At 38.2% G+C, this 26,058-nt stretch overlaps 1 pseudogene; it reads right to left on the bottom strand.

Annotated features, from left to right (window-relative positions):
• Positions 1-228: 228 nt before the first annotated feature.
• On the bottom strand, positions 229-24,336 carry LOC149151645 (cryptochrome-1-like; annotated as a pseudogene).
• Positions 24,337-26,058: the final 1,722 nt, after the last annotated feature.

A 26,058-nucleotide genomic window follows, 5' to 3' on the forward strand; every position in this document is an offset into this window, starting at 1 on the left:
ATGATCTCCATGGCTACTCACGCCATGTTGTCTCAACATTTGAAGCGGGTTGATCCGCATACCTATGCCAACAATTATTCTCTTCTTCCCACCATCAATAGACATAATACAACATGCTTAAAGTTAAATTCTGGACACATGGTCTTGGACATTTGGACCACACCTTTCTTATGGCCATGTTTCTAGGTTCCCATTGAATGATTATGTAATTATTTCTAAATAATAAATTCAGCTATTCCAGGAATAGTTCCTTCCTGTGGAAACTTGTTGTGAATTTCTTGACAAAGACTACAACCAAATAAGTACAATGCCTCCACTACCTGTATCATCCTTCTCTCTCGAGATACTAGAAAAATATGCAATTGAATGAGATTCATTATGTTCATCTAGGGGCTTTCATTTCGGAATAATGACTAATCACATTTGGTAGATCTTCCATTAAACCCCTTGTCATGGACCAACCATGCCATCCTAAAAATTGTTGAGATGAGGCTGCAAAAGATACTCCTAAATATATATTAGAAAGTACTTCTACTTGTTTAGATGAGATAGAAGCTATAACTTCACTCAAATTATAAGTTACATCTCCCCTTTTTGCAAAACCTCTATTGTTTCTAATTTGATTTATTTCAACATCCATATGTTTAAACATTGATGCATTGGCATTTTCCAATGATTCTCCCAAACCTTCTTCTATGCCATTTTCCAAAGAAGATCTAACAATTTCTTCACATTGCCACATTTATGAAAGGGCACCTTGCAAACACTCTTGAGCCTTTACCTATTGATATCTCTTCAATGGGAAGGGGATAGTTTGAACCCACATCAACTCGAGTTGATAGAAGAACTACTTGTGGCACATCCAATGGATGATGTGTCCACTACGTGGGAAATCTAGCCAACTATGGAACCCACCAATAGACATATTCTCCCATTAGATCAAATTTGTAACCTTCAAACTACACAATCCCAAATACTCAAAATATGACGAGTCAAAATATTTAAATTAAATGCTAATATTGTAGAGTTGAGGCTTCTGTGATCCATATCAAGTTTACGAGAGATTTTTCGGCGAAAATCACATGAGATATCATTTGTCGACGCGTTTCGAACCAACTAGTGTGGTTCATCGTCAAGACAAGTTGAAGAAACAGATACAGCTTAGCATGTTAAATAGTCTGAGCTTAGCCTCCAACGGTTAACTTGACCAACGGCTAATTTTGACTTTTGGACTAGGATCAATTTTTTTTTTAATTTTTTTTTAAAGGAAATTAATTATATTAGGTGAACAATCCCGTAATATATATATATATATATATATATATATATATATATATATATATATATATATAATAATTTTAATTGGTGTTAATAGTTAGTTAAAAGGTATTATTTAATAATAAAAAATTACAAGTTATTTAGTATTCAAATGGAAAGTAGTTATATAAAGGACCTTTCTTATAATATATGTCTAAATTAAATGTATATATAAATATAAATATATATTAATGGGTTGTTAAGATAAAAGTTAGTTAGAATTAATAAATATATAGAGCGAGAAAATAAAATTAATTTAACTTAAAAATCTAAATGATAAAAAAACAAAAACAAAAAACTAAAAAAAAACTAAAAAAAACTAAAAAAAATAAATAAATAAGAGGAGCCAAAAAACGAGGAGGGGGGGCAGAAAAAACGACTAAGAAGAGAGTGATGGGATCCAACACCTACTGATTTATATATATATATATATATATATATATATATATATATATTTTACGGGATTGGTCACCTAATATAACTAATTTCCTTTATAAAAAAAAAAAAAATTGACACTAGTCCAAAAGTCAAAATTAACTGTTGGTCAAGTTAACCATTGGAGGCTCTACTCAAACTATTTAACATGCTAAGCTGGATCTATTTCTTCAACTTGTCTTGATGATGAACCAAACTGGTTGGTTCGAAACATGTCGACAAATGATATCTCATGTGATTTTCGCCGAAAATCTCTCGTAAACTTAAATCCTAATATATTTCCATCCATGGATAAGTTAAATCCAAAAACTTTATTTATGTTTAGTACACAAATTAAGATTGTACGATAACATACATGAGGATTATCTATTTGATCCATCTCATGTCCATCTAGAAAGAAACTAGAAATGCACTTCTATCCATGAGAATCGCACTCCATATCAACATCTAAGAGTGTGTTCCAAAAATACTTCATACCCCACCTCTAGGGAAGCTGGAGAACCTTAACAATGAAACTAGAGATCATCACCCATATTTGATCACGCAACCATCTTGTAGTCCAATGTTCTTACATCCCAACATCAAATAGCAGATAGTCACTGCTACCTTGCCTCCAAGATTTTAAGTAATCACTATCAACCCTCCATGGGAAATAATTAAGATGTGAAAGAATTGGCCTCTCATGGCTGCAAGGAAAATTGAAACTCAAATATCTTGAATATTCCTTGAGACCGTTCAACTTCAAAAACCATTTCACACTATATTCTTCTAAATTGTTTCCCCCATTATCCGATAGAACTTGTATGATCTGAAAAAGGTGGAATTCATTTCTAACACTCAACTCCCCAAAATGCAGATCATGTGAAAATAAAGAAGCTGTTTTGTCTATTTTCACACAATTCCCTACATGGTCAAGCAAAGGCCAATTGATAAATGCAGTTAGAGCCTTGTAAGCATTGCTCCAACTAGGTGACCATTCCATTTCCAAAAGGGAATTTTTATCCTTTTTAGATTCATCCTCCAAGTTTAGATCATTTGATGGTAAGTTTGACACCTCACATGAATATACACAACCATGCATTTAATAAGCATGCCAATAAGAAACTAACATTGGTAGAGCTATAAATGTAACAAAAGAGGCAATTACAGAGTGAAACCATTAGTGTTTAGAGCCCTTGGAAGGTGTCAGTTTTGAGATCCAGTGAGGTGTGTTCACCTTGGTCTTAGTGAAATATGATATGTTAGTAATCAACCATCATTGTCTATTGTTATGTTATGCATCACTAATTGTTCATTATATACAACTTAAATTTAAGTGAAAAAAGGGTGTTGTGCAAGGGAAAATAGTACCAAGCACCATGTAGTAAGCTAATGAATGGTTTACTCCCCTTACATCTTGTCCACTAGATGGAAATAATATAGTATTAAATGGATAGTATGAAAACACACTAAATCGATTGTTGGCTTACTGCATAGTGCTTAGTATTTGTCACCTGTATGTAGTGAAATCCTTAAAATATTACTAGCTACACATCATCGTGCCAATTGTTGTTAGAAAATGAATGTCAATTTGTAAGGTCAATATTTGGTCGAAAACATGTCACACAAATGTTGGCTTGCAATGTCTACTATGACATTGATTAGGATAAGACCTATGTGATTCCACCAACCATGAAAAAAAACTATAATTTTAGCATATCATAAAGTGCAACTGGATTACCATAAGGGTGGGCCCAAGCTTATATTGAGGATGAGAGATATGATTCTAGAATAATTATGAATCCAGTCTATGCCTTTGGTGTGTTTAATCCTTACTAGTTTTTCGTAAGTAGTTTCATTACAGTTTCCATATTGCGGGCTACTAATTATATCATTTGATGAATGTGGGACAAACAATGATAGAACTTTTGATAGAGATCATTTCTCTAGTCTTCACTAGTTATAATTGAATCTCACTAATAGCTAATTAGAATTTACTAAAAGGCACATTAATTAGTTTGATCACCTAAAAAAATGCAAAGGTAATTCTTCCTATATTAAGCTTCAACAAAATTATAGATATATTTTAAAGAAAAACTTCTATATTAGAGAAATGATTTATAAGAAAAATTGACACATTTGAATTCAATGGACATACCACTTATTGACTGAAATTTCAAAATATTGAACTTATGACAACAGAGTTCATTATACCAATAAGTTTATAATCACTGAGATATAAAAAAGGTCTTATTCTTTAGAGACATTGCAGGAAAGTCAAAATGTTTCTTGGTAGACTATTGTTAGCTATCAACACCTATTGATAAAAGTTTAATTCACACTAGTTCCACCACACTATTCCATGGAACTTGTATGGTTTTCAAATTTTCATATATCCAAAATCTATTTTCTTAGATAAAGGTGAATTCTTGTAGATCATTCTCAATTTTCTGGATCTAGGTTGATTCCAAATGCATAAACATTGAAGAAACATACTATAGTCAAATGTATGGTATAACACACAAACACCACAATCCAAGGATGAAGAAAGGCATAAGATTGATTGGTGGATTGTTGGTAGATTATTTTCTAACACCCTCTTGATAATTTAATTGATTGTATCCAAGAAGTAATCTAGTTGTCTAACCTTACTATTGTATATGCACACTTTTAACTTGTATAGAATAAAACAAAGGAAACATTCCAAATGGTATATTGGTTTGTTTGTGATGTCAATGGAGTTTTAAATTGTCCGAAAGGGTTCCATTATCATTGTGGTCTCCCCAAGCTAAATGGCATGTTTCAGAAAAGGATGAAGCTCATGACATGCCCCAAGCAATTTTCGCAGAATCATTGCCCCTTAGACCTCGTATCAAATCCAGATAAGTCCATGCTATGTAATGTAGTCCCCGAACTTTGAACCAACATCATAAAAAACAAAAGAGAGGGAATCATTTGAGAAAATTAAGTGAAAGCAGCTGAAAAAAAAAAAAAAAACAAAGGTGTAATCAAATGATATTTATAACAAGAAAATGAATTCTAACTGATGAGAAAAACTATCGAAGGTAATAGGAATTGAGCGTACAACCAAATAAACATGGACTAGATCCCTATTGTGGATACTCAATGAGTGTTAATTGACGTATATTAACCTTGCAAATTTTTTGATTCCTTAAGGTTCATCTCTGCACTAGATCATTCACCAAGATTGCAAATCTAATATGTCCAAAATAATATAATTTAATGAAAGTCTTCCGTTTCTTGACACTCTATGACAATCGATATTAACTTGGAAAATAATTGTATGGAAAGAATAAAAATAGTGCCCGTTATGAAAGAGTCTAAAGCAGAGTGTGAACGTGCAACAATATTTTGGGAGGTAGAAGGGGAGCTAAAAAATCATATGGCATGCTAAGGAAATTACTCCAATAAGACTGAAAGGTAGAAAATGCACGCCTTTCCTCATCATTGACATCCTAGGCCTCATAGAGTAAATATGAATTGAAACATCTGACCTATATGCCTCGAGAAGAGAGATCCTACTTCAACTTATGATAATGATTCACGAATAAGTAAAAAATGATCTAGTTTGACAAAAATGCATAATGTAAAACCAATTTTTACAAGCTGATCAAGTTAAGTACTAACACTATAGGAAGACAAGGTTTTAAAACCTTTTAGAACCTCTACAATTATTTGTAGATTTAATATGCTATAAAATTGAAGTAATAAGATGACACAATCTGTTGTTCTATGATGGCTCTAACTTTTGAAGAATAAAAACACTCAGAAAGTGATATTTATAATTTGCATTGTTCCAACAATGAAATTAGATAGTTGCAACACTCTAAATTTAAGAAATTTATTAGTGGCTATGTTACAAAGATTGCACTAAATAGAACATATAGTTATGGAATTAAAATACCGATTGACAATGCTCTGAAACATAATTTATTTTATGATATGACAATGTTTAAAAAAGTTACAATAATGATAGATGGTGTTCCAAGATTTCACATTTATGAGGGCTTGAAGTTGGTCTTCTTAGTCCCCCAATAGAATAAAACATTGGTAACGGTCACAAAACAAAAACCTTATATCTAAAAAGTGCTAACATATTTCATACAATTCAACATTATTACATAATTCACTTAACATAACAAACACAAATACACAATTACATATTATTTTATATCACATTATCCACCTCCAACTTGGATTTCTTAACTAGGAATAGAATGCATGATGTGCCTCCCACAAAAAAGACCTTATAGGATCTCAGAAATAGTATGGGCTCAAAATATCAGGACCTTCTATTTAAGTGACCTAATATATATTATATAGAGAAACATTATTACATTCACTTCCATCTACAAAACCAAAACACAAAGAGACACAATGCTACCAATTAGCTTGTATGACATTACCAACCTCTAGAGGCTAGACTTTATCAATTAGGAATAGAATCCATTACATGCCTCCATGAAAAGTCCCTTATAGGATCTCATAAGAATCATAGATTCACAAAACCAAGACCCTATAAATAAAAATACCTAACATAATTTTACAGAGAATTATGAATAGTATCATAAACTTCCAAATGTTATTTTCTAGAAGCTTCTTCTAGTTTGTTGCCAAGCATATCTCTCTTTTTGTCAATGAAGGACCTATGCACATGCAATGACTGAATATCATTTTTTCTTCCTTATCTTCTAGTAATTTAAGTTGTTCCTACTGGAACATGTAAAGTTTTATCCCTTAAATTGCAAGTGAAGATATGATCTCATATATATTTTTCTGTAGAATTGCTTTCCCCAATTTCAACTTTTAACTTTTAGTTGAAAGTTCTTCACCAACCCAATTTATCCCACCCATCAATTCTCATAGTTGTTTAATACCTTCATGCAACTATCGTTTGATACTATCATCTTCTTCTTTCATATGTTGGTTTCTAGCCTATACAATATGGACTTCTACCTTCATATTCACCAAGTCTGCATCTACAACCTCTTTTTATCTCTCAAAATAATATAAAGCACCATATTTCAACCTAAACTCCTTCTTGAAAGATGAAATCTCATTTTATTTGTGAGAAATTTCAACTAGTTCTAAGAGATGTGATCTCAACTCCTAGCTGTCCATTTTCTTTGTAAGACATTTTTGACCTGTCTATTTGCTCCATCAACCTTTTTTTTAGGCCCCTCATCTCTGTTTGTATCATCGATAACCCTCCTACACTCTAGCAGAGACTGAATTAATGTCTCAATATTAGCATTCAATTCACTTTGCATTACCTTGATATGACTAGATCCTCCAATCGTTGACTGGAGAAAGTGGGTGTGTTGATATGAGACATAAAATTGTTTTATATCTCTATGGATCAAGTTTGTTATAAGGCTTTCGTTACTTGTGCCATGGTTTGAGAGGTAAGGAAGGACAACAATATGAAAATGGACCTAAACCCTTACAAGTAACCTACTATAAACAAGTAGGCCCACACATGTGAATTAAATGACATATGTCAAGCTCCATGGTGATGATGATACTCAAGAAATATTCGAAGGAAAGGGAACTCCTCATCTAAAAGTCTAATTCTCCTCCAATGGCTATAATTATTCAATTCTCGTCCAAGTCAATGCGTTATATCTGTGTCCACCCACCTACATGTCCACACCCTAAAATCAAGATAGCATAGTCCAAGTACAAGCCTCCACATAAGCGATCTAAGTAACCACATATTATGTAGGGCTCAATGCCCATATGTAGAATGCAAAATGATCCTCCTCCATTATGTCCAATATTTAAACTCATAGAGGTTTTATAAACTTTCTGGTTGAATTATCATTGTCTAGATGTCAAAAATATATATCTAGATTTATACTTTTTCGCATTTTAATATAACGTTGGCCTTTATCTAGATTAGTAGATTCAAATGTTTTATGTGACTTCTAGTGTAGATGCATTTTTCACTTCTTTTGAGACACTAGATGTGTTAAATATTCTTATTTTTTGATAGACATGCTAAATATAATATGTTGGTTGTATGTGGAATGTTTGTGATTACAGTGACATTTAATTATGTGTGACATCTTGTGAGTATCCATTTAAATATTTTTATAATCCCTAAGAAACAAAACCTATTATGTTTTCTTTCTTTCTTTTTGCGCCTTTCTCATCAATGGCTTATAAGCATATAACACATGAAATGGCTTTTTTGTTATCTCCCTATAATTTTTTTCTTTGGGATTCTCCTAAAGGGTTTGTAATCTTTGGAATTTCATTTTGCAGGTGTTAGGGACTTCTATAGTGGTGGAAGGAAGTGAATTCCATAGTGCACTAAATGAAGGTATAATTCTATGCAAAATAATGAAAACACAGTCACTAGGTTTCATAAATGAAGTGTTTGAACACGTGAAGATGCCACACTACCTTGTTTGTATAATACTGTTTATAATGTGCCTGATTATGTGAGGGAAGGGGTACATGTTTCATATGTTCCAGAATTTGTAAATTTTTTACTAATAAATTACACAAGTTTGTACAGAAAAGTTGTAACAACCCTAGTGAAAATTCCATGTAAAAAAAATAATAAAGGAAAAATAATAACCACAGTTGATGCGACACTTATTCCAAGATGAATGTTGGGAAAAATCCTAGTGATAGGATCACTTCTGATTCATTAATGGCTAAGGAAATTGGCAAAGCAAATGCCTAAGGCTTTGGAAAGGAAAAATGGCATGTTTGGCACATTTACTTATGAAAATAATGGAAATTAGGAAAAAAGGGAGGTGAAAGGTCACAGGTTTCATGTGAGGAGGAAATTGAAGGAAAATAATGGAAAATTAAGAAAATAGAGGCCTCATTAATAAAAGGATTTTGAGGATCAATTGGTAACCTTTTGCGAGTTCAGTTTTGGAGCTCTCTTATTATTCTCTCTCTCTCTCTCTCATACTCAGGGAGACTTAGAGTTTTCTTGGAGCACTCTTGGAGGGTGTGCGATACTTGGATTTCAGATAAATAAGGCAAAGGAAGAGTAGAAAAGTGTAAGAGGACATTGGGATCAACAACTAAAATGATATTTTATTGTAGCTACCGGGTTGCATGTATGTTTTCTTGACTAGTTTTGGTATGTATGGCATATGCTTGTTGATTATTGGTCATGATTTCTCACTAGCATGGAGGATTGCCTAGATTGACAGTGGATTGGCTAGCCTTGCCATTTCCAGGATAACCATGGAGATTGTGGGTTTATTTCCTTGCTTTGTTTTGGTTGGTTCTCATGTTTCCTTAGCTTGGGTTGAGTTATTAGTCCCTGGAAAGCTTGGTTGGACAAATGCTCTGGAAGCCCTGTAACAACTTGGGTTGAGTTACTAGCGATGGAAGCCTTGGTTGAAAAATGCTCTGGAAGTTCTTGGTGGGTTGAGTTACTAGTCCTGGAAGGCCTAGTTGGAAAAGCACTCTGGAAGCCCAGTGGCAAATGTGGGTTGCGTTACTAGTCCTTGGATAAATATCAATATAATGATTATTTTCAGATGTTCGACCGTGAGGTGAAATAACTATTTGATGGGTTGCAGTGGATGGCCTCTAGAAGCCCTGGATGGCTTTTGATTGATGTGTTCTATGAGATCCCACATTCATGCTTGGAATATGGCATGGGGGTGAATGTTTGAAGAGATATTTGGTCGTCATTCTACTGTCGGGTGTAACTAAGTGGTATGAGAGAATTGTTCACCTGTCGAATTTGATGTCTTATGTGTTGGCCATGCATGCATGTCAAACACATGTGTGTCTCTTACACTTGCATTCCATGTTCTTTTTTCATTTGCGTAATGTTGATCATGGTTGTAGTTATTTCGTCATTAGGAACTTGATGTTGTTATTGTGGAGTGCATCATCATAAGTGTATGATTTGTTACATGTTGTTATATGTCACTTACATTTCGTGATATGTTTGTTGGTTGAATTCTTGTATATTTGGTTACATGTATCATTCCTATAGGTTTGGTTACAAGTATTGTTCATTTATGCTTGATTACATGTGTTTATGCATGTGGATGGTTGGTTATACATTTCTTATGCATGTTAATGTTTGCATGTGGTCAAGTGTACAATGATGTAGTGGTTGTCATTGTGCATGAGGTCATTGTATGACTTATCGATAAGGTCATGCATTGATGACTGGACCCTAGTTAACATGATGGTTGCATCACTATACGCTTATGTGTTATGTTTTTATATGATGTCATGATTATGTTATCCATGTATCACTATAGAGTCCAAGAACTACTATACCTTGACACCCTTTTTTTCCATCTTTACTTCATTTTTCCTATCTCTATCATCCAAATAAATGTAATAAACATAAGTTTTTGATAAGGTAAACATTCATATGTCCTGTTTTTCATATTTTGTCAATATGCCTTATTGTTTTATTAAACTTTACATGCAGCTACAAAATTGACCTGATTCTGCAGCTAATCCACAGATCTGCAACTACATCCATTGTTGGTAGGGTTTGAGTGTGCCAGCTCAGCAAAGGAGTATATGGGTAGATAGGGAATGATCCTCTCATGGATTTCTTCCTATTTACTCAAGCTAATCCATCAAGATATCCACACAACATGATCAACCATGACAGTCAACTGAAAAATAACGTGCTAGAACGGAGTTTGAGTTTCAAGAGATATTATCGATTGGATTTTTTAATAGAAAATCGACAAATAAGTGATACTATTTGGTTTTGATAAGGATTGTAGTGAAGACTTGTAGACTTGAATTTCTCATATTGCTAATTAAAAACTCTATAAAAACAATGGAAGCTCTGCATTAAGGGTGCACCACAACATGTAATTTTGAAGAATCCTATAGAAAGTCTTTTCCGTTTAATGTAAAGATATTGGTTCATACATTTTATGTGATGTTTATTTAAAGATATTGACTACCTTGTGGAGGGCCCCTGCACGCAGATCAAGTCTTTGATTCACTGCAATTAGATTTTCTTTTATTTCATAGATTTAATTCATGGATGTCGTTTTCTTATATTTTTAAGATGCAATTCAATGGAGTTCGCAACTAGGTTCACTTGATTGATCTCTGTATAAGTAATTTCATTTTCTTTATACCTAGCATAACTCAGTCATGTCGTTTTCCTTATACCTAGTATAACTCATTCATTTCATTTCATTCATAGTTTAGCTATTTCATAGTTTAGTAATATTGTTTCTGTTTACTTTTGCATTGAATGAAGTTGCAGAAGGTAAGAGTGATAGTTTTTCTTAGCATCTAAACTTAAGCACATTTCATCTTCTAAATTGATAAATAGGATTTCTTTTTTGTCATTTCATGCTTTCATAATTAGCTTTGTTTAGTTGCAGCATACAAATCCAGAAACAATTGATAAGTTGAAAAGTAGATTAATTTAATATATTCATTGAAGAGAGTTAAAATCATTATTCAACCATTCTAAAATTTTCAATTCAATTAGAACTAATTCTAGAGATATCATTTAGAGTCATCAATTAACAAATCTTAGAAATAACATCCTAGTATAGATAATAACATCATCTCAATATTAATTCTAGAGTTTGACATTAATTTAGATAACAATAACATAATCATCTTAATGACATAAACAACTTCTAGCACATATAGTGCACTTGTACTTCATCAGTTTACCTTCCCTAGTCGATAATTTATGCTTACAATTTAAGAACATTAAATTGACTAAACATTTTGGCGTTGTTGTCGGGAAAGTGCAAATAGAAGTTAAAAACAAAAACATCAATTAAAAACATGACATGCGTATGGAAAGAGACTCTAGAGGTAGATTTGTAGGACGAGGAAGAAGCTTAATTCCCACAAATCCGCTCACTCCACCATGACTTTGAAGTTCCACACCACCCACTCAAACTTTAATCCGATTCATAGGCCATCAAAGACTTCCTAAAGTCTTAAGATCTGAAATCCAATCCAGATGTTCACCTACTTCATCTACTGAAGCTATAGTCGAACAAAATCCTACATCCCCAACTACAGGAGTAATTTTTCTATCTTCTACTGGTGAGCAAATTTTAGGAGAAGAATTAGAAATTCTTAGTGAAGAAGAGGAACAAGAAATTCATTTTGATTATCCATTGATAGAGGAACTAGAAGAATTAGAAGATCCTTACATTAGTTCTGAAGAATCTATCATGGTTGAAGAAGGAGAAGGATAAGTACACAATGTCAATGGTGATCAAAATAGGATTGGATGAGGTAGAGGTAGAGGAGGAGGTGGAGATAGAGGCAAAGGAGAGGGTAGAGGTAGGGGAAACCAAGATCCTTTTGGATTTCCTATCTTAGATGAAGATACAACCCTCACAATGAAGAATATTTCACTTTCTATTCTTCCTAATTTCCATGGAAAAGGAAGTAAAGACCCAGAGACATTTCTCTTTGAATTTGAAGTATTATGCAGATCATATGATTATCTACATGACGCTCAAAAATTAAAATTGTTCCCTGCTACCTTAAAAGATTCAACATTAAAATGGTTCATGAGTCTAGCAACGAATTCTATAAGGACATGGGCACAAATGAAATAAGTTTTCTTAGATAAATATAGAGACTATAATATGCCTCACAACATTAGAGACGAAGTCCTCAAAATGACACAAAAATAAGATGAGAATCTTGAAGACTTAGTTGAGAGATTTGTCTATAATCTTAAAAGGGAAAAAATGGATAGTTTGGATGAGGAAACGTTGAAAGCCCTCCTACTCAAATCTATCGGAGATGAGTGGATTTATCTCCTTAACTTAACAGGAAAAGGAGATATTTCTCAACTACCATTTACGGATATATGTGATTTATGTGTACATATCTCAAGGGGTAAAGCATGAGTTGGAAAAAGTCCTAGGGACCCTCTCTTATCAAGGATTAATAAATATGCAGTTGGGAGAGTTAGTAGGGCAGAATTAGGACGTTTGCTTGATACTTTCAAGAAAAATATTTTAGAGAGTCTAAGTGAAGATATTGACACCCATAAACTACAAAACAAGAAAAAGTCTGAAAATGTTTCATTATCCATTTCTTGTCCCAGGTGTAGAAAAAAGCATACTCTAATAGAATGCCCTTTAGACTTAAAAACCATAGAAACGTGTGCCATATGTGCAGATAAGAATGATACTAAGGAATGTACTTCTTTACAAAGTATTAAGGTTGTATTTAATGATGAAGGGATACCAAAACAAGTAGACCCTATTTACGTTATTGCTAAAAGACCGTGGAAGAACTCTCAAGCAAATCAACCACAGGGCTTTAGATCACAACAATTTGCTCAGTCTTCACAAAATAATTGGAATCCATCTTGGCAGCCTTGGGCTCAGCCACAATCACAATCTTGGAATCAAGGATGGAAAAATCCATATGGGCCTTATGCTCAATATCAACAATATTCACCATCCTATCCTAATTTTCCACCACAATTCTTACCCCAATCTAATCAATTAGCTCAAGTCCAAATTCAAAATCAAAATCCACAACTCTCCCTACCATTTCCACAAAAATCAAATCAATTACCTTGATCCAGGTGGATATTGGTGGCCACCTGCCAAGTCCACCTGGACCCCCACCATTGTCTTTCTCAGCATTTTCAGTTTCCTTAATTGTAGCACAACTTACTATTTTTAGCAGTTTTTCGGGTCCTGAACTTCCGGAGCCGTTTTGAGGCCCTAAACGACGTTTTTTGGGAAATCTACCGCTAGCGATTTTTTTGATAAAAATCGTCTTTTCCGTCGTAGTCCTCGGAGAGATCTTTCCAACGGGCTATCATGCACCTCAAACGGAGATAGTATGACCAATTCGCGACCCCGAGAAGTTGATGTACCAACTTACCCAAAAATGGGGCCCACAATTTGGCGTTTCATCTTCTAGGGTTAGGTTTTGGAATGTGAAGGGTTTTCTATTGTTTCTCAACAATAAATACGCCTCCGAGCCTCATTGTAAGACAGTTCAGAGGCATGTAGCCATCACATCTCTTCTCAAAGATAAGCTACCATCGCCCTAGCTAGTTTATTTCCATTTCTGTTGTAAGCATATTTGAGTATTTTCCATTAATGAAATGAAGTATTATTTCCGCTGCATCTTTGTGTATATGGTTGTCTCTGTAATTTGTTGCGTTCCTGTTTAAATCCGGATCAGTGGTATCAGAGCGGTCTGCTTTTTCTCTGTTTTTCTTTGCATGTCCCCAACAAGGTCGGGATATAAGGAGTTAGGGCTTGAACTGGTTGAACCTTTGCAAGACCAGCCTCGCAAATCCCGACGGCCTCCCATGGCGGACGAGAAGAAAGACGAGGGGGCAGGAGATCCCATCAAAATCTTGCTCGAAGAAGCCCTCGAGCGACAACGGAACGCGATGATGGACAGTTTTACCCAGATCCTTCAGCGGCTACCGAGAAGCAACGCATCGGCTTCCAGCAGCTACTCTGGAAACGCCACACCCTTTAAGGTACAAGTAAATTTTGAAATCCCCATATTCGAAGGTCAGATAGACGCAGATGCCGTAGATAAATGGTTAAATCTGCTAGAGGGTTATTTTTCTGTTCATGAATTTTCGAGTCGGGAAAAGATTGTTTTTGCTCTCCTCAAAGCAGCCCCCCACGTCAAGGACTGGTGGGAAACCTACTGCGAGCAGAAGGATGAAAGTACTGGCTCACTATTTTCAGCCGCACCCACCTGGGATTCGTTCCGGGATGCTATCAAGGAGCAGTATTACCCTGTCGGGAGCTATGAGGATGAATACATAAAGTGGACCACGCTGCGGCAGGGAAGGGACCAAGACGTGCCGGAGTTCACCAATCTTTTCCATACCCTTCGCACAAAGTTGGGTATCAAGGATTCGGAGCAACATTTGATACTCAAATACCGTGGCTGCCTGCACAAGTACATCCAGGAAGAAATACAATTCCTAAACATCCCCTCGCTCGGCGCAGCATACCGGTATGCCGTCAAGGTCGAGCAGAAGTTTAAACAAAAGAAGCGAGACTTTGGATCTGCGAATCCAAAGCAGGGGAAAGGTGCCCCTAAACCACAGAACAAAGGACAAATCCAAGGCGGGACAGCCCAAGACAACCAGCCGAAGATGCAAGCAAAGAACAGCGCCGCGAAGTCGAGAAAGGACACTGGAAAATGGTGCGAGTTCCATAAGAGCTCCACTCACAACACAAGTGAGTGTCGGGCCAAGCAGTCACTGGTGGCTGAGCTAAAGGTTTCAGAATCAGATGCATGTTCCGACACGGAGTCAGAACCCGATAAGGGGTATGAAAAAGGGAAGCAGATCATTGATGCGGACCCCAGCGCCACTGTGGCTACCGCAAAGATCCAGAAAAATGAACCCGAAGATCCAGAGGAGGAGGAGCGTCTCTTCCACTCCCAGATGTGGGTAAAGGGCTCCCCGATACAGTTCATTGTTGATAGCGGGAGTCAAAAGAACCTCATTTCGGCAGAGGTCGTGAAGCGGTTGGGCTTACCGACCACATCACATCCACAACCATACACCATTGGGTGGCTTCACCAAGGACGAGATCTTCGCGTGAGCCAGCAGTGTCGCCTTCCATACAACATCAAGCCCTTCACGGATGAGGTATTGTGTGACATTGCTCCCCTTGAAGTTTGTGATGTATTACTAGGACAACCATACTTGTGGAAGCGACATGCTATGTATGAATCGAGGCCCCGTGCAGTTATTATTACATTGGGAAATAAGTTGTTCAGGATACCAGAGGTAGCACCACCTGCCGCCCTCTCTTTGATTACTGCAAAACAATGCAGTAAGATCATTTCCAAAACCAGGAAATTTGTTTTCCTGATGATACGCCCTCAAGGAAAGAAGAAGACAGTGGCCGCGGCCTCCAAACGGGGCCCCTCTGCACGACAACTACAGATGGACAAGATTGTGGAGGAGTACGAGGACATCTTCACCTCCCCGGCAGGGGTTCCTCTGCACTGTCAAGTCAAGCACTCCATCGATCTGACCCTAGGTGCACCGCTACCCAATGGACCAATTTATCGGCGCTCCGTTCTGGAGAACGATGAAATCAAGAGGCAGATTCAGGAGCTCCTGCAGAAAGGTCACATCCGTCCGAGTTCATCGCCCTGTGGGAGCCCGATCGTGCTGGTACAGAAGAAGGATGGGACGTGGAGACTCTGTATTGACTATCGGGCGCTGAACAAGATCACTGTCTGTAATAGGTACCCGATCCCACGGATTGATGACCTCCTAGACCAACTAAAGGGGGCGAAATATTTCAGCAAGATCGATCTGAAGTCAGGATATCACCAGGTACCAATCGAACCCTCAGATGTGTGGAAGACTGCCTTCAAATCCAAGGAGGGCCTCTTCGAATGGTTGGTCATGCCTTTCGGATTAACGAATGCTCCTGCAACCTTTATGAGGCTAATGGATGACATCTTGCGGCCATTCACCAACTCCTTTGTAGTAGTATACTTGGATGACATTCTGATCTTCAGCTAGAGTTGGGAAGAGCACCTCCACCACATCCGACAGGTTCTCCAAACACTGCGGCAACACAAGCTATGTGCCAATTTGGAGAAATGCACTTTTGGCATGACCGAGGTTCAGTATCTGGGATACATCATTGATGAACAGGGGGTGCATGTCGATCCAGCCAAGGTCCAAGTCATTCGGGATTGGCCCTCTCCAACCACTCTAACAGAGCTACGCAGCTTTCTAGGTCTTGCCAACTTCTACCGCAGGTTTGTGTTGGGGTTTTCTCATATTTCTTGGCCCTTGAGTCAAGTCACCAAGGGCGGGGCGAAAGCAAAATTCTTTTGGTCTGAATCTCAACAGAAGGCATTCAGGGAGTTGAAGGATCGCCTCTGCACGGCACCAGTGCTCGCGTTACCAGATTTACAACAACCATTTGAGGTCGAGACAGATGCCTCTGACTATGCTATTGGGGCAGTCCTTACTCAACATGGACATCCAGTGGCATATCACAGTGAAACACTTTCAGACACAGTCCGGAAGTACCCCACTTATGATAAAGAGATGTATTCCATTGTACAGGCCTGCCGACAATGGAAGCATTACATTTTGGGGAAGGAAACGGTCATCCACACAGACCACCGACCTCTGCAGTTCATACAGACCCAAGGGAAATTGCAAAATGATCGCCATCAGAAGTGGTCTACATACCTGCAACAGTTTCACTTGAATATCAAGTACAAAAAGGGCAGCACCAATAATGTTGCAGATTGCCTCAGTCGACCACCGATCATGGCGCTAACCACCGTGCTCAACTCCTGCAGGCACGAGACTTCTGATTGGCCACTTCTCTACAAAAGCGACCCAGAATTCGGCCACACATACCAGACACTCTTGGAGGGTCGGCAGGTTGCAGATTTTCACCTCCAGGATGCCCTATTATGCCACCTCGGTCACCTTTGTGTTCCTTCAAGCGAGCGTTCCAAGATGATTTGGGAAGCACACTACAGTCGGGCTGCTGGGCATTTCGGGGTCGAGAAAACAGTGGCAGTACTACAAAATTATTTCTATTGGCCGAATCTTCGACAGGATGTTGGGAAGTACATCCGATCATGTACTGCCTGTGCCATTGCCAAACCGACCATTAAGAAGCAAGGCCTCTACACCCCGTTGCCTACCCCTAGTCGACCTTGGGAATCCATCTCCATGGATTACATGTCAGGCCTTCCTTCCACTAAGCATGGAAATGACTGTGTTTTTGTGGTCGTCGACAGGTTCTCAAAGATGGCCATTATTGTTGTGGGGAAAAGTATCCGACTCGGAATGACCCTATCCCTACTCTAAGGGTGATAGTTCCTTAGCAACAACTGAAAGTAAAGCTTTGATATTTTTCCTTTATGAAAGTACAGAGAAGGAAGAAAAGATTGACCAACCGATGTCTTTCGCTTTTGTCGATCCTGTCTTCTCTCTTTGCCTCTTGTTCCCAGCTCCTTGCTCCTTTTGCCGGCCCAGCTACGCAAAGATCCTGCAAAAGCAAGAGAGGGAAACTACAAGAAACATGTACTCATAACTGATGCATGGATTAGAATGGATCAAATATACAGATAAAAACAATACATCATTGCAATACAAGTATATAGGAGAACATCAAAAGCTTTATTGATAGAAGATAAAGGTTCTGAGAAGGTTACAACCATCAATGGCTCCAATCCAGCAGCACCTCCCCAGCAGCAAGAAATCTCCTCTTCACCTCTATAAAAGCAATCACCCAATAACTCTAACTGTAAACCAACAGCACTTCCTTGCTTTGCACAAAATTCCAGCCTCCCTAGACCTCATAGAAGAGCTCTATATATAGGAGATTTGGAGAAAGGATGAGTCAGCTTGAGGCTGGCATAAAGCTGACTAGTGTCCTCTCCCACTTTAGTTAATCTTCAGTTCTTGAGTCCACTTGGAGAATCTTGCTTCCACTTGGAGATCAAGACCTTCTTACTCATCATAGGGCGAATCCCTTGAACCAAGTGTCAGTTTGGAAGCTTCCTGGGCAGTTGACACCTTGCAGAATGACTGTGCCACTTGGCCAATCTCGCCCAGCGCAGGTAGCCTTCATTGGTTTTGACATTCAGCGCAGGTACAAGGAGGAGCAGTTGACATTCAGCGCAGATGCTCAGTGGAGCAGCTGACATGATCCAAAAATAGCCTGTTTTTGAGTGTTTTCAGGTGGAGAACTGATAGGAAGTGCTGTGGTTTGCTGACCTTGTTCCTCTAGGGGTAAGAACAACATGTTTAGGGACTTTGGATCCCTGTAATTATCGACATTTCATGCTCCATGCTGTGAGGCACAAAAATGTCTATAACAATTATGATGGCCTGCAAGAAGAATATCACAGCAGAAGCCACTGCTAAACTCTTCTTTGAACGAGTGTGGGTGCACTTTGGGATCCCACAGTCTATCATCTCAGATCGGGACAGTCGGTTTCTCAGCACATTTTGGTCCAGTCTCTGGTCAATGATGGACACCAAACTCACGAAGTCCACAACCTTCCATCCTCAAACTGATGGCCAGACAGAGGTTGTCAATAGGATGATTGTGCACATTCTGCGCATGTATAACTCAAAGCATCCACGCACATGGGACGAGAGCCTCCCCTATGTTCAGCATAGCTACAACCGAGCTCTTCACAGCTCCACTGGCCATAGCCCTTTTCAGGTGGGTTTGGGATTCCAGCCACTATGCCCCATTGATGTGGCCATGCCACTTGCAGCTACTCACATGAATTCAGCTCATGTCCAGTCCGAAACAGATAAGGCCACCAGCTTCATTGAGCGCATCCAACATATTCGCCAGCAGGTCCATGAAATTCTTGAGAAATCAAATGCCAAGTACAAGCAGCGACATGATCAACATCGGGTGCCACACAAGTTTCAGGTGGGCGACAAAGTCTGGTTGCATTTGCAAAAGGAACGCCTTACTGGAGCCTATCGGAAATTGAGACCACTCCGATATGGTCCTTACACCATTACTAAGGCTATGGGAGACAATGCATTTGAGCTCAGCATTCCCCCATTCCTTGGCCTGCACCCAGTGTTCAATGTGGACCACCTTCGGCCATACTTTCCACCATTGCTAGACACATCCGACATTGCAGAACAGCTCAAACCCACAGAATTAAATCCAGATTGCATGGAACAAGCTGCAACTGATCGGATCATGCACACACAGATCAAGAACACTCGCCAACAGAATATCCAACTGTATCGAGTTGTCAAAGCAGGCCAACTCCTTCAGCAGGGCAAGTGGCTCACCAGGGAACAAGTTCAGCAGAAGTTTCCTCATCTCATGGAGGATCTCAACGCAATGGGGACCATTGCTTCCTAAGGGGGGAGGAATGATCCAGGTGGATATTGGTGGCCACCTGCCAAGTCCACCTGGACCCCCACCATTGTCTTTCTCAGCATTTTCAGTTTCCTTAATTGTAGCACAACTTACTATTTTTAGCAGTTTTTCGGGTCCTGAACTTCCGGAGCCGTTTTGAGGCCCTAAACGACGTTTTTTGGGAAATCTACCGCTAGCGATTTTTTTGATAAAAATCGCCTTTTCCGTCGTAGTCCTCGGAGAGATCTTTCCAACGGGCTATCATGCACGTCAAACGGAGATAGTATGACCAATTCGCGACCCCGGGAATTTGATGTACCAACTTACCCAAAAACGGGGCCCACAATTTGGTGTTTCATCTTCTAGGGTTAGGTTTTGGAATGTGAAGGGTTTTCTATTGTTTCTCAACAATAAATAGGCCTCCGAGCCTCATTGTAAGACAGTTCAGAGGCATGTAGCCATCACATCTCTTCTCAGAGATAAGCTACCATCGCCCTAGCTAGTTTATTTCCATTTCTGTTGTAAGCATATTTGAGTATTTTCCATTAATGAAATGAAGTATTATTTCCGCTGCATCTTTGTGTATATGGTTATCTCTATAATTTGTTGCGTTCCTATTTAAATCCGGATCATACCTGCTCAACTACTTCCAAATCCTAGTAATAAAATATCACAACATGTTTACAATATGGAGGGGAAAATTCCTCAAACCTATGTAATAAATCCACTAGATCTAAATAATGTAAAATTAAGGTCTGGTAGAGTATTGAAAAGAAAACCCCCTATTGTTATTTAGCAATCAAGGACAAATGATTCTTCAAAAAGATAAAAATCAATCTAAAGAAGGAGAAACCTCTCTTCCTCAGAAAGAAAATAATCAAGCAGAAAATGTTCCTATAAATACTCCTATTATAGAACAAACCTTAGTATCCATTAGACCACATTTCCTGAACGGTTGAAAATTGATGAAGGAGTAGAAAAACAAATCACATTTCCTGATTATAATATGCTGGATGAATTAAGAAATGTTTGTATAAAAATTCCTTTATTGAAAGCCATAAAAGAAATACCAATCTTTGCAAAAAAAAATATCAAGGAATTAACTACTCAAAGATGAGGAAGAAAAAGAAAAGACATAAAAAGAATTAAATTAGTTGGGAAAATTGCAGACATCATGGTGGGGAAAACAACAATACAAAAATATCTAAATCTAGGGAGCCTCATTGTGAAAATTCACATCAATGGAATTGAAATACCAAATGCACTGATTGATCTAGGAGTAGCCATAAACATAATGAGTAAACAATTCAAGGATTCACTTAGGTTTCCTAACCTTGAATACACACCAACACTGTTACAATCAGTAGATACGTCTATAATTAGACCTGATGGTGTGTTAGAAGATTTTTTTGTATCCTTAGATTCTTGGGAATATCTTGTCAATTTCATGGTTTTAACAACAACGAATAATTTAGGAGGACATCCATTAATCCTAGGAAGACCTTGGTTAGTTACAACTGATGCTTTCATCAGTTTTAGATTAGGTGACATGTTTATCTCAGATGAAAGTTCTACAAAGAAATTTACATTGTATCCACCTACAAAAACAACAATAGAAACAGAGAATGAAGAATGGGTAGATGATGATGATGATATACAACCTGTTTTCACTATCGAACAAGTAAGAGAGGAGGACCAAATTTTAAATCTAATGGAAAATAATGAATATTCCTCACATTATGACTGTAGTCGAAACAAATATCTCTCATCTAGACAAGTGTCTTCACTCTCTATGGAAAAATTTGGAAACTCTTCAATAGAAAATTTTCGAGGCAAAATTTTGAACATTAATGAAAATACGGAAGAATTACAAAAAAATAAACTGGTAGAAATTTTACAAAAGCATTATTTTTCTTATACATGGGAATACACTGATATGAGATGAATTAATCCTAAAACTTGCATGCATCATATCTACATTGAGCAAAGTGCAAGACCTGTTAGACATCCACAAAGAAGAATGAATCCAAATCTGAAAGAAATTGTTAAGGATGAATTACAAAAACTACTAAATGTAAACTTCATCTACCCAATATTAGATAGTTAGTGGGTTTCACCCCTAGTAATCATTCCTAAGAAAAATAGAAAATGGAGGGTATGTATCGAGTACAGGGAATTGAATAAAGAAACACTAAAAGACCACTCTTCACTCCCTTTCATAGATGAAGTCTTAGACACATTAGTAGGGAAAAAGTACTTTTCATTTTTGGACAGTTTTAGTGGATACAATTAGATTTAGGTAGCACCCGAGGATCAAGATAAAACCACATTTACCTGCCCATGGGAAACTTATGCTTACTGAGTACTTCCTTTTGGAATATGCAATACTCTCGCAACATTCCAAAGAGTAGTCCTCTAAATTTTCTCTAATTTTATTCATGATTGTGTGGAAGTATATATGGATGATTTCATAGTTTATGGAGATTATTTCAAAGAAGCACTTGAAAATTTAGAAAAGTACCAACAAGTTATAAAGAAACAAATCTTTCGTTAAGTCATGAGAAATGTCTATGATGTTTAATGAAGGAATTTTTTGAGGTCACCATATTTAAGGAGATGGAATTAAGGTAGACTCATCTAAAGTAGAGGTCATTTCTAAATTATTAGTCCCAAACTGTTAATGAGATGTTAGGAGTTTCCTTGGTTTTACTCGATACTATAGAAGATTTAGAGAAAAATTCAAAAAAATTGCACCTCCACTATTCGAACTACCTACCAAAGACTGTGAATTCAGTTGGGATTCTGATTGTCAAACTCCCTCTGAAACATTGAAAGAGAAAATATCTGAAGCACCTATCTTAAAAGGACCTAAATGGAAATTTCCTTTCCATATATCAATTGATGCTTCAGATACAACCTTAGTAGTTTTGTTATGACAAAAAGACTTTACTCCTTATGCAATCTATTATACTAGTAAAAATTTAACTCCAACAGAGCTAAATTATACTGTAACTGAGAAGGTGGTTTTAGTTGTAGTTCATGCCATTAACAAATTAAGACATTATTTTTGGCTTAGAGGGTCTTGACATAGGTTCAAAGTTAGTTTTGGCAAACAAAACCCTACACTACTGGCCCTTTCGGCGTTAACCCGCATAGTGTGGACTGAAGTCTCACCCGAAGCAATATGGGTGGATGTTGGAACCAAGTTTTTTCATCTAGAGATCAATGTGATGCCCTTTTTATGTCCTAGGCCTGCCTTCATGCAGATCTCTAAGCCCTTAGGGCTTGAGGCTGTAGTTTCCTTTAAATGGCCTCTAGACCTCTGTGAAGGTCTATGATCGGCTTCTACAAACCCTTAACATATAGGTTATCTAATTACGTGCTTCATATACTAGCATTAGATAGGAATCCACATAGATCTACTTAAGTGCTTAATAAACTTAACATAATGTATTATAATCTTTGCGTAAATACTTAACATGCATTGTGTTCTTTTAATAAGGCTTATACAGTATATTCACGCATCAATACATCATTAGCTCATAAAGACATTATTTTATCACAACATATATCACAACATAAATAACAAAAGGAAACAGATAAAACATATGAATTTCCCCAACATTCTTCTTTATTGATCTTCAATGCAAGGTTACAAACTCAAAACCTCCCTGTACACTCAGCTACAGGTGTCCACGCACTTAGCTGCGAACACTATTATAGGCCTCTGTGCACTCAGCTGTAGAGCCTTCCCCCCCTCTAAGACTTACTCCTGTGTGCTAACTCTCTAAGATTACATTCGTCGTACCCATAAACAAAGACATAGATTTGCCTTAGACTCCCTAAGACACACCTATTTATACAATCCCATGGTCCACGGACCAAGGGTAGATCTCAAAACCGACTCAATATTAAAATAAACAAGGCTAAAAACAATTTTTGACTTCTATCTACCTACGCGATCTGCATCCATAATTCACGGAGAATTTACATGTTTTTATCAAAATTTACATCAAAACTTGGGTTTTTAACCCAAAACTGACCTAGTGGACCCCATAACAATAGGCCCCCAACACAAAGGTCGTGACTCACCCTTGAGTCCCTCGGCTAGCGTGGCGATGTTACTGTGAAGATCCCCCAACTCCACCTACACAACTGCTACGTCAACAATGCTTTGTGTAGTTTCCTACTTCACTTGTTCGATGACCTGCTTCATAGCTGGTCCTTCACCAGCTAGCTTGATCTTCTGATATGTGAGCTGCAAGTTCGTCAGCTTCTCCTGAATGTTGGTTGAGACTTGGTAGGTTTCTTCCAACTAAGGACCCAAACTTGGCTTAAGCACTGCCTCTTTTTTCTTAACTACTTCCACCTGTGCAAGGAGCTACTTCCCCTCTTGCAACTTGGTGAGGTGTTGCGCTGTATAAGTTGAACGTGTCATCACCCTAACCTCGCCATACTGCTTTTGGATCTCATTGATCTTTGTACTCAATATCTGTAGGTTGGGGTCTTCCTGCAGGGTCATCACCAACTCCATCGCATGTTCAAACAAGGTTGTGCACTCAACGACTGTGGCATCTACTATAGCCATTCCTTCCTTGATGGTAGCTCCATGTTATTGCCTGACTTCGGGCAGGGTCGAAGGATGTGATTTGAGATGAAGCTCTGTTATTTTCATGTTGAGTTCAAATTGAGCTCTTTTCAGCTCTGCCTTTGCATCGCAGATACCTACAGCTCGTTTCTGCATCTTGGACTCTGGCTGTGCGTCCTGAGGTATGCGCAACTCTAGCACTATTCTGCACGCCTTTGCAACCGCAGCCACTAGCTGGGAACTCTGCGCCTAGATAGTATCCCCTTCTTTGAGCACATGTGTCTTCTCGGTAAACATTTCTTCATTGTTCACCCAGTAATTGCTTATTAAACTGAGAGTGTGCTGCTCCCAAGCTCTCAATTCTGCTATCACACCTGCCTGTAGCGCATGATGAAATCCATTGGGGAGTGCTCCAATATTGAGGCCGATGTTCTTTGGGGTACATAGGATGATCTTTTCATCAGTCCATTCCGCGCTCAGTGACCCTTCTAGCAGAGAAATTGTTCTAAGGTCCATTATCATTACCAGTTCTACAGGCTGACTTGTCCCCAGTGCGAGGCTCATTTGTATAGCGCTCACTTGACTTGCGCCCACCTATATTTTGCTTCTTTGGATCTGTAGTTTGCACAGATCCTTTTGGACATTTCTCAATGACTGCATATATTGTTGCTCAAATTTCTACAAAAGTTCAGTTGTAGTGTCGCACACCTTGTCATCGATTTCATCGAGATTTCCCTCTATCAGGGTGATGGGATCTAGTTGCATTTTATCTGACTTCGTCTCTTTGCAGGACCCCGCCCACTGTTGTTGTTCTCTACGCTTCCTTAGCCTAAATGGGGTGCTCTGACCCTCATCTTTGCCACTGCCCTGTGCAGACTGCTCTTCCTCCTCTCTTTCAGGCGAGGGGATTTTCCATTGTGCTTGGAGTCACGTTGTTCCTGTTCATCCTATTCCTTTGCAGTGCACTCCTTTTCCATGCTAGCCTTCTCTTCGAATTCCTTCTTCTGCTACGTGGCCAAATTCTGTGCCGCCTATTTCACTTTATCCTTCCGCTTCTTCTCAAAATCTAATTTGGATGGGGTTTGCCAATCTACCGGCCAACACTTGATCACTTCTTGTATGTCATTGTTGGTGACCAAATATGGAAAATTGAACAACTTCTGCTATGGGTCCTTCCACGCCCGAATCTTAACGTGGTGGAAATCTACCTTCAACTCAACATATGTGGACAGTTACTCATAAAAGGTTGGTGACAACCTTGGGCATTGGTTGATGGCCATGCAAAAGCTTGCTTCCATCAATACACAAAAAATCTTCGTCTTTGTGACCTGCGTGGGGTCCTTCATGGCCCAGATGGAGGGAAACTGTGCGGCCTCTAGCAATCTGGCCTTCAAGGGAGGAAACTGGCTTTCCTCTAGTAGATCCCATGCAACTAGCATAATGGAGAGAAACAACCATGCATAGTGGAAGGGCTTGCTCTCATCTTGAACCTCGCGACAATTCACAAGGAATTCAATGCATAAGTATCACGATGAGTTAAACTACACAGCCTCTGTGCATTGTGTAGCCAATGATATCACATGTGCCAGAACCTCGTTTGCGTGGCACTTCCTCACAACTTTGTTGGCTAGTATTTTGTTGGCAATCTGCATCATGGGATCGTTGATGGACGTGATGGAATAGCCGCATGGCTTCTTGATAAGCTCAAACTTCTTTTTCATCTTCTCTGCCAAGTCTCTCTCGCTTGTCTTTCTACCAAACTGCTTGGCCAGATTCAAACCCTCATGTGGTAAGTGTGTGATCCTGTGGATGATCATATTTGTGATGGGTATAGGTGCACCAAGCCATAAGAACCCATCGTGAACTAGAATAAGTAGC

Source organism: Pinus tabuliformis, chromosome 9 (assembly GCF_031772625.1).
Source record: "Pinus tabuliformis cultivar Carrire ecotype Pingquan chromosome 9, CPIR1, whole genome shotgun sequence".
NCBI lineage: Eukaryota > Viridiplantae > Streptophyta > Pinopsida > Pinales > Pinaceae > Pinus > Pinus tabuliformis.